Raw genomic sequence first — 10502 nt, 5'->3', positions numbered from 1 at the left:
GACATGAATCGCTCCAGAGCGTAGGGGTTTTCCACAGATGTGCTCACCAATCTTGCTTGCAGTTGGATCAGCTGAATAGTAGAGGGTTTCAGCTCAAAATTGTTTGTCAACAGTGGGGCAAACGATGTTAGACCCATATCCTTCAACAGGACGCCTAATCAGATCCCAAACAGTACGGTTGTCCTCCATCTCTTCTTCTGGCAGATGAGTACCTGAAAATTTCAAAGAAAATAAGAGATTTCAGAATTTAATAAAATAAATTAAAATACAGTCTAGTCTCAAGAGAAACAAAAATTCTGATATCACAAACAGTCTCCAGCAACGGTACCAAAAACTTGACCGGTTAAATCGATATCAACTAGCAAGTGCACTAGGTCAAGTAATAGTAAAGTGGACAAAAAGTTCAAATATCGAACCCACAGGGACTGTATAAATATGACTACCGAAATATAATTATTTCTACTTAATCTAGACTAATAAAAAAAGTGAATTCGGATTTTAAACTAATAATAAAAATTGCAAATAAAATAAATTCACTAAAACACAGCAGAGATTAAAGGTTGAATTCAATTTGGAAAAATCTTGATGAAGGACACACGTAGGTACCAGACAAATTATGTAACAAGTCGTCGATTCAAGACTCAAATTTAATTTTAATTCATGAGAATTCTCCTATCTTGTTCAAAGAACTATTTCTAGAACAATCAAACCTATTCAAATATTAAAGGATTAATCTTTCGTAATTCTAATCAAATTTGAATGCATGACGAACTGTGAAAATTCAGTTTACACCCAAACCACATAATGAAACCAAATTCTATTTTTAGTTGGTTTTACAAAATGTTAATTATCGAAGTGATCAAAATCGAAACCTCATCTGTCGAATTGGAATCAATTAACATGCAAGAAAATAACTGGCCAGGAAATTCACAAGATAAATATAAATTCGATAAATAATAAAAGAAAATCAAGTCTGAAATTCTCAAATAAACAAATCGAGTTTTCTACATAAATTGGATGTCCCAATCACGTGGCCTTGATCGAAAAAGAAAACTACTCAATTAATAAATTCATGATTTAAACAAAGTTTTAATCATGAATAATAAAAAGAAAATAAGAAAAGAAGAAGAAATCTTCTCGCAAGCAGTAGCAGTAGCCGCCCTCTCCCGTTCTCTGCGTCTGAAATTTTGGAACCCCTTGAAAAATAGTACAAATCTCCTATTTATAGTGCCCAGATCCCGTATCAATTTGTTTCCTTCACGAAATAAAATTCTAAAAATATTTCTGACGTCAGAACACGCGCGCGCGCCTGAAAGTGTCCTCGCGTGCGCGCGCAAGTCTTTCTCACAGACTCCTTGTCTTCCTCTCGCGCGTGCGCAGTGCAATAAAACAGTGTCTCAAATAACCTCTCGCGCACACGCGAGACAGGAGCTCGCTCGCGCGCGTCTTGATTCTCATGTTTCTGGAACTTTTTATGGCGCACGCGCGCGATAATGGTCTGCCCGCGCGCACGTCTGCAGCTCAGTTGGTTCCTAAAAGATCCATTAACCTACAAAATTCAATCAGGAGAGTAGAATACATACACAATAAATAAAAAACAAAGAAAACACACGAAGTAAAATAAATGCATGCAAAATAACCATAAAAACAACACCAAATAATATGCATACACAATAAACTTATCACTCGCCTCCAACTAGTTGCTTAGGACCCATCTGCATAAATTGATGCTTACTAAAACGCATGTGATCATCACGGTAGTGCCTCTCACAATGCTGACGATATCCCTGATGATGTCCCTGAGCATCATCATCACCCCATTGTCCAACACTACCATGACTACTCTGATCATCCTGACATGCCATCTACAAGACAAGCAACGATTATCTTGATCAAAATCTATATCCCAAGATTACTATGCATGCTCTGATACCATAAATGTAGTGATCCACACCATGATTACCTACTAATCAAGAGTTTAAGCATGCATTTAGCTTAATTAAACAATAATCAGAAAATATCAACGAAGACAATAAAAAACAGATACAATCCCAAGAAAAGGAATCTGAAAATACTTATAAACAACCATATCGAATTAAAATGTATCAACCCAAATACATCAATACTGAAAGCTTAGACAGACATTTCTGTAGGAAACCCGTAGCCTAAGCCCTCCTAGAACCACTCGCCTCATCCAATCGCAAACCTGCCCCATGGAATAGGGTGTACAGAAACAACATTACGAGGATGTGAGCATAAAACGCTCAGAACGAGAGTATGAGTATACAAATATTATATGAGCATGAATGCAAGTGATCTAGATACCAAGACACGAGGGTTAAGAAACAAGCTCACAAGTCGGGCCTAGGTATATAGCACTCTGCGCCGTCGCATTCGGAGGTGACTCCTATACCCAGTGGATAATGATGACCTGATACTAGTACTAATTTCCAACCATAATGGTGACCTGACACAAGACTTACGTATCCAATCATCCGCTACTCATAGGGTGAGCGCCCTATTATAGGATATCTCAAGAATACAGGATCAATATGCACATGGATGCAGCATAATATCATGACAGGTATATGCAGATAAAATTATGCCATATAATTAAATAAACCATGTAAACACATAATATATGCATACTCAATCTGGATATCTCGAACAGTACTTTCGTACCTCAGATAACTAGGCAAGATATATCAGCTCTATGTCCCAGCCTATAGTCCGCACTACAATGCAAATACTCATGCATCATAATCTTATTCTAAATGTCTTAACTAAGCTATAACATACTCCCTATTTTTTATAAGGAGCCAGAGCTATACCTTCGTCCATCGTCAGCCCGCTGATGACGATTGCCCCAGAACTTGGGCACCACTCCGCTGCAACTCCGAAGCACCTCGTTAACTCCCGGACTAAGCCTAGGAAGGCTGGAAACACCCCAAAACACCTAGAATACACTAATAACCGAGAGAGATAAGAGTGATTTTGGTGTGAAAATGTGATCCTCTGAACTCCTATTTATAGGCGGAGATCGGCCTCTCATAATGGGGGTTCGGACGCTTCGATCTCTGCATGCAGACCACGTCACTGCATGCATAGTTCGGACGCTCCGATCTCTACTTCGGAGGCTCCGAACTGCTGCGTGTCCGATCAGAAATGACACCTCACCAGTTTCATGGCCTAACTGAGTTCGGACTCTCCGAACTCAACGTAGCCTCAGATCCTGGAGCAGACCTTCCAAAGTCTGCGAAACCTCCAAACTTGGGTTCGGACCTTCCGATCCGTCCTTGATAAAAATCCATATTAAGCCTCTAATCCATGCTTAATCAATTTTAACCACTTTAAACTTGTAAAAGAGAACCGGGCTATTACACATTATCTGTCAAGATAGTACACTATGATTGTCTCTTCTTTTGGCTCTTTTTCTGGTACAAAAAAACTTATCCACAAGAGTTCCATTGATTTGACTTGAATTGCTCAGACTCTTGATCAGTTTAGTCTTACTTGGGTTGAGATCAACTGATTCAGTTTAGTTCCCTAAACTGAACTCAGTTGCCTTCATCCTTTCAGTTGAGCTCTGCTCAACTGCTCCGATGAGACTAAACCTTTACTATATGTATTCAGTTTGTCTTTTTTTTTTTCAATATGTTAATGATCAATTTACTTGATATCTTCATTTTGAATTTGAGAGCTTCTGTCAGTTTATGTATTTTATGCTTGGCTCTTGATGACATCGGGCAACCTATGAAGTAAACTAACTTATGTTCATATCAACACTCTGTCATTCCAAGACACCCGGATAAAACCCCAAGCCCAGATGGTATGTCTACATTCTTCTAACAGAAATTTTGGCAAGATATTTTGCCAGGAAGTTACAAAGGCAGTACTAGGAATCCTGAAAGTGGAACTGTCTTTTGATGATTGGAATGATAATGTTGTCACCCTCATTCCGAATATCGAAAAACCCAATGACTATTAAGGACTATATACCGATCAGCCTTTGTGACGTCTCCTAAAAAATTGTGGTTGCAACACTGAAAAATGGATAAAGGTCGGTTCTAAAAATTATAGTGACCAAGACTCATAGTGATTTTATCCCAGATTGGTTGATTGCAGATAACATTATTTTGTGGTTTGAGTCTCTGCACTGTATTCGAAGCAGAAAAGTAAGCAAGAAAGGATATGCAACTCTGAAACTTGATATGAGGAAGGTATATGACAGAGTAGAGAGGAGATATTTGGAACGATGAATAAACTAGGTTTTCTCCGATATGGATCGGTAAAGTTATGAAATGTTTGCAGAGAGTCTTTTACTCCTTTGATCTAAATGGAAAGATTGCAGGGATAGTGAAACTGGGACGAAGCCCGCAACATGATGTTCATATTCCTCATTACTTGTTTTTCCTATGTGCCCATGGGTTATCATCCCTTCTAATTTGATATGAAACTCGGAGAAAATTTATAGGAGTCTGTATTGCTAATTCATGTCCCTCGATTTCGCACCAGTTCTTCGTAGATGATAGCTTTATTTTCTTTAAGGCAACAGTGGAAGAAGGAAATGGCATTAGGGACTTCCTATCAGTATATGAGAGGGCTTCGGGTCAACTAATCAACTTCGAGAATCATCGCTCTCCTTTAGTCTAACACCGATTAATGTTGCTATTAAGATAAAATCGACATTATCTATATCAATAACGACGTGACATGAGATTTATTTGGGTCTCCCAATGTTTTCTCTCCAGAGTTAGAAGCTTCAGTTTCGATATTTAATAGAACGAGTGGTGAAAAGAATGCAAGGTTGGGGGAGTAAATCATTTTCCACTGGGATAAAGAGACTTTGATCAAATTTGTGCTTCAGTCGATTCCTACATATGTAATGTCTTGATTTCAAATACCGAAATATATAGTAGAGGCATTAGAGAGGGGCTCAAAATTTTGGTGGGTATGAATGATGGAAAGAAAAGGTTGCATTGGAAAACGTTGAAATTACTTAGCTCGCCAAAATGCATGGGAGTTATGAGATTTCACCAACTTAAGCCTTTTAATAAAATTCTACAAGCAAAACAAGTATAGAGAATAATTTTCAATCCCACATCTCTAGTGGCTCGAGTTTTGAAAGCAAGGCATTTGAAGCACCAAGATATTATGCAAACATTGACTGGAAACAATCCCTCTTTCATTGGAGAAACCAAGGCATTTTAAGCACCAAGATATTATGCAAACATTGACTGTAGACAATCCCTCTTTCACTGGAGATCATTATTGTGGAGCAGAAGTTTACTTAGAAAAGATTTGTGTTTGAGAGTTTGTAATGGGGAGAAAATATCATTTTCCTGATATCATTGGATTCCCGTTTTCATTCTTGCTCGAATTTTCAAGGTGATTCAAACGCTAATGATACAGTTGGCTCGATCATACATGAAGGAGCATGAAATGTTCCTCTAATGCATTTTGCATAATTTTATTGTTTCAAACATCCTGGCCATTCCGATATCAACTTCACTGTTCGAGTATTCCTGATACTGATACTACAATCCGAAGGGGAAATACTCTGTGAGGAGAAGGCTATAAACTAGAAATCGGAGTCTATGATCCTCCCAAACATAATTCGGAGTTGCACTCGAAATCTTGGTGTAAATTCTTATGGTATTTATCGCTTCCACTTAAAATCGAAATCTTTTGGTGGAGAGCTCTACATAATATTATTCCGAAGGGAATGAATCTGATGGCGCATCATGTACCAGTGTTAGGAAATTACCTTCTTTTTATTTTTGGGTATGATTCCATCTGTCATGCATTATTCTGGTGTCCTAAAATTCGAATGTGCTGGAAAGGAATGTGTAAGGTCTAAAAAGTCCACTAGCTTGATCACGATAAATTAATTGATTTTTTATGATTTATGCATGTTAGTTATGAATATTGAATTGTTATGTTTAAATTATTTGATTTATTTAATGCCTGAAATTTTATGTGTTGTGATGTTATTTTTAAAGTTTTTAGGTTTGAAATTTAATTCTGGACCGTAGGGATGATGCTAGCCTTCGAAGCGAGATAAGAAAATGTTTTATTTATTTAGATAAAGTTAAGGCAGTGTATTTTAATAGTTGGGAAATTTTTAAAAGTTTTATTTGCAACTAATGAGCCTTTTATGGAGCCCATTAGTCATAAATTAGTAGCGTTCAAAATTTATTTTATTTTCTTCTTTGGAACACCGCTTACTCTCCCCCAATTTTTCCTCTCACGTTCAAACTCTAGGCAAGGGTTCTCCAATTTTCTCGAGGCTAGATCGTTCTTCCGTCCCGATTAAATTCCAAGCAATCCAAAGTCAGGCAAGTTTTTTAATGTTTTAAAACCCATTCATGGATATAATTATTTTGAAGGTAAACCCCGTGTGAAAATTAGGTTTATTGATGCATGATTTTAGAAAATTTCATGAGCATGATGTTTATTCGTGAAGCGTGATGCGTTCCTGATATTTTCGATGTAAAATTTATCGAGATTCAAGGGTTTAGATGATAGGAACCAGAATTTTTGGTGTGTGTGTTGATTATGGAGAGTTATGAATCAAAGCATTGGATGTTGTTTGTTTTTGGGCAAATATTTTTCGAATTTTGAAGATTTTACATGTCCAATATTATTTTTTCAGATGTCCAACGTTTTTGGGTGTATTAAGATCGAAAAAAACCGAAATGAATCAAGTCGAGCGCCTGCGTGTCAGGCAGCGGAATTGTGCGCTAGGACGCATAGAAGTTGCGCCCCAGCACGCCCATGGGTTGTCCAGTATTATGGGGTTGTGTCATTTTGAGTTCCAAACGTACATTTATGGTCTTTTAAGCTATTTTAAGTACTTTTAAGAGATCATATGCAAAATTTTCAAGATTTGAATGTCCGAGACGGGCGGAACGACTCACGTGGATCGGTTAAACTATATAATGCATCTTTATGTGATTTTTCCCACGAAAGCTATTTTATCATGAAATTTTGGAAGTATGTTATGCATGGATGAGTTCTTACATCAGTTCTAGTTGCATGATGTTTATCACGAAGTTGAAAAGTGAGAAATGATGAAGTTATGAAACATATGAGAAGTATGATGAAATGATGTATGCACGAAAATATTTTGATGTTGTATGTGAATTTGTGGTGGTAAAACGAGACGGATAATGCAGGGTTTTGGATTTTCGGGTTGAGCTTCGGAAGTGTCTTCCCAAAATATGTGCTCAAGAATGCAAGGTTTTGGATTTTCGGGATGAGCTTCGGAAGTGCCTTCTCAAAATACGTGCTCAACGCATGGTTTTGGATTTTTGGGTTGAGCTCCGAAATTGCCTTCCCAAACTATGTGCTCTAACGATGGTTGTCATAAATGCATGTATTTCATCACCTAAGATTTCAAGTTTTTACTACATGTTCATGTTATGTCATAAATTTGAGTTTCAATTTTTTTTAATGAAAAAGTTTATATGCATTTTTTTGTTGAGTCTTTAAACTCGTTATACTTGAATAGTGCAGACAATGACGATGCTTTAGATGATTTCAGCGATGATTATGGAAATGGGCATGAAGTGAAGCATGGAGTCGGGCTGGTAGGTGATGCATGAGCGCGATATTTATTGATGGAATGTGGAGTAACAATATTTTTGTTTGAAAGTAGAGACAAATTTTAGTATTTATCTAACGCAGGATTTTGGATTTTCGGGTTGAGCTCCGAAAGTGCCTTCCCAAACTATATGCTCAAACGACGGTTGCCACAAATTCATGTATTTCATTACCTAAGATGTCAAGTTTTTACTACATGTTCATGTTATGTCATAAATTTGAGCTTCAAGTTTTTTTATGAAAAAGTTTTATATGTATTTTTTGCTGAGTTTTTAGACTCACTATACTTGAATGGTGCAGGTAATGACGATGATTTAGATGATTTCATCGATGATTATGGAAACGAGCATGAAGTGGAGAATGGATTCAGGCCAGTGGATGATGCATGAGTGCGATATTTATTGAAGAAATGTGGAGTAACAATATTTTTGTTTGAAAGGAGAGACAAATTTTAGTATTTTATCTTTTAATGGCCATGTTTGGCAAAATTTATCTTTTAATGGCCTTGTTTGGCAAAATTTGAAGATTTTTTATTTCATTATTTATGATGCACTTTTAAATACTTTTATTTATTGAAGAAGATTTTTATTTCCGCAAATGTTTTTGCAAATATTTAAGTATGTATGTTTCAGTAACGTTCCAATAGAATTTGGGATGTTACAGAACGATTTTCAAATCTCTGATGGAATAGGTTCGCAATATGGAAATCATCGACGTGTTATCGTGAATGATGAGTTGAAAATATTTCGAATTATTTGCTATGACTTGGGCTGTCTGGCATGATCGAATGAGAGTCCTACATGATATTGAGGGTACTCTTTCTCAGATTACTTTCGATTGGAGATTATCCTTGTTGTGGGATTTTCATGATGCACTCGATTACTTTAAGACCGACATTTTGTGTACACACAAAGTTCGTCACATCACCGTTGGAGCAAGCCACCGATAAATAAACTGATAATGAATGTAGACGATGTAGTTAATGAGAACCTTGGGAGATACGCAACTGGCGGAGTGGTACGGGACCATGAAGGAAACTTGTTGTTGGATTTTGGAAATTAGATTGCAAAACCTCTATCAGTCACCCATGCAGAGCTTTTAGTGATCAGAGATGGATTGAAGTTGTGCAGGATCGTGGAATTGATATACATGAAATACACATTGATTTTCTTTTGGCGGTGCAAGCAATCACCAACCCGGAAGAGGATCTTAGCCATATCAGATCCATAGTGGAAGAAGTCAAGATCATTATTGCACGCCGTCCAAATATAAAGTTAGCACATAGTAAAAGAATGGCGAATGTGGTTGCACACAATATTGTTTTATTTTTTTTGCTCTTTTCTTCCCTCTTGTTTGGGAGTTTGAGAGTTTTTCGTTTTGGTTGATTAATCTTGTAATTGATTATTTATCTCATTTTCAATAAAATTACAAGTTTTACCTTTAAAAAATAAAATTACTTATAAACATTCATAATTTTTTTGGGGTAAAAATTAAATAATGAATATTATTGTAATTTTATTATGGGTTTCACCAAATTAATTAAGTACTAGTTTTTCAAGGGATAGATATATAGTAAGATTATTTAAATTAGATAATTTATAGTAACTAAATTTTGGTGTATCACGAAAACTCATGTTAGACGTTTCACATATCAATTCTGTGAAATGCATATCTAATTTGGATAACTCATTAAAAAATATAATTTTTATGCCAAAAATAAAAATAGACGTGATTGATCCGTCTCAAATAAAGATTGATGAAGTAATCTAAAAAAAACTACTCTTTGCTTAAGTCTTTTTTAAAAAAATTTATAAATGTCACTCACATATGTTTCTAATGGTAACATATATTATAAATTTAAGTAAACCTTATCATAATTTTTATTCAATTTTCCATCTAATAAATTAAATTACCGCACCTATTTTTGATTTCTCATGCAATTAAAAAATAAACATCAGCGTAAATTTATCGTTGACTTTTACACATACATTACGTATGTTTCAATCGCTAGTATAAACGTACACAATATGTGTGATCAAGATTTGATTTCATTTGAGTGTCTGTTTCATTAAATTTACACTGAATCACGGGTTTGGTTCTAGCTAGAATTTTATAAAAACAAAAACTCACAACATTTCAAATAAAAATATATTTATTTTTAAGCGATCAGCCAATTTTTACAATAAAACGAAAGGCCAAGTAAAAACAAAAAAAAATAATATATTTAACCAAAATATCTAAATTGATATTAAACGTTAAATGAATGTAAGAATAGAGTGGTCTTCAAATAAAACAATGTTAGGGAAATGGCAATTCGTCTGTAACATCACGCGTGCAAATGCGTACGGTGTGTATCATGTGGAGTATACATAATACACTTGCTCAACTTATATTCTTCGTCACGAATTGAATATATGTGCGACCTAGCTAGCTTCATGAGAATAATAAAATACAAACTATTTGATAAATTTAATTAAATAAATATTTTCTCACTTCGTACCTCAATTTCACACCAAACTGAAAAATGATAAAAATGATAACCCCCTCAAATATGATTTGTGCCTCAAGTTTATCGTTAATTTCTATACGTGCAAAACACGTGTGTTTCAATAACTCATATACATTATCTAGGAAATGAAAATAAGTTATTGGGAAAGAACGATCCATATGTCAAAAGGAATTTAAGCATTGTGTGTAAATTATCAGTCGAATTGATTATTATTTTTTTAAAATTGTCTTGGATCCATAGTTTTCTAAAGAAATTGTTGACCCGAAAGGTACCCATTTCATATGAGTCAGAGGTTTATTGGCACATGCAAAGGTTAAATCGAAGATGTGCACGAGCGAAAGAGACCTGAAAGAGAGAGCAATATGGTCGACCCTCAGAACGTATCCCC

Source organism: Henckelia pumila, chromosome 3 (assembly GCF_033568475.1).
Source record: "Henckelia pumila isolate YLH828 chromosome 3, ASM3356847v2, whole genome shotgun sequence".
In the NCBI taxonomy this organism is placed as follows: Eukaryota; Viridiplantae; Streptophyta; class Magnoliopsida; order Lamiales; family Gesneriaceae; genus Henckelia; species Henckelia pumila.
Note: the sequence above shows the minus strand (reverse complement) of the source record.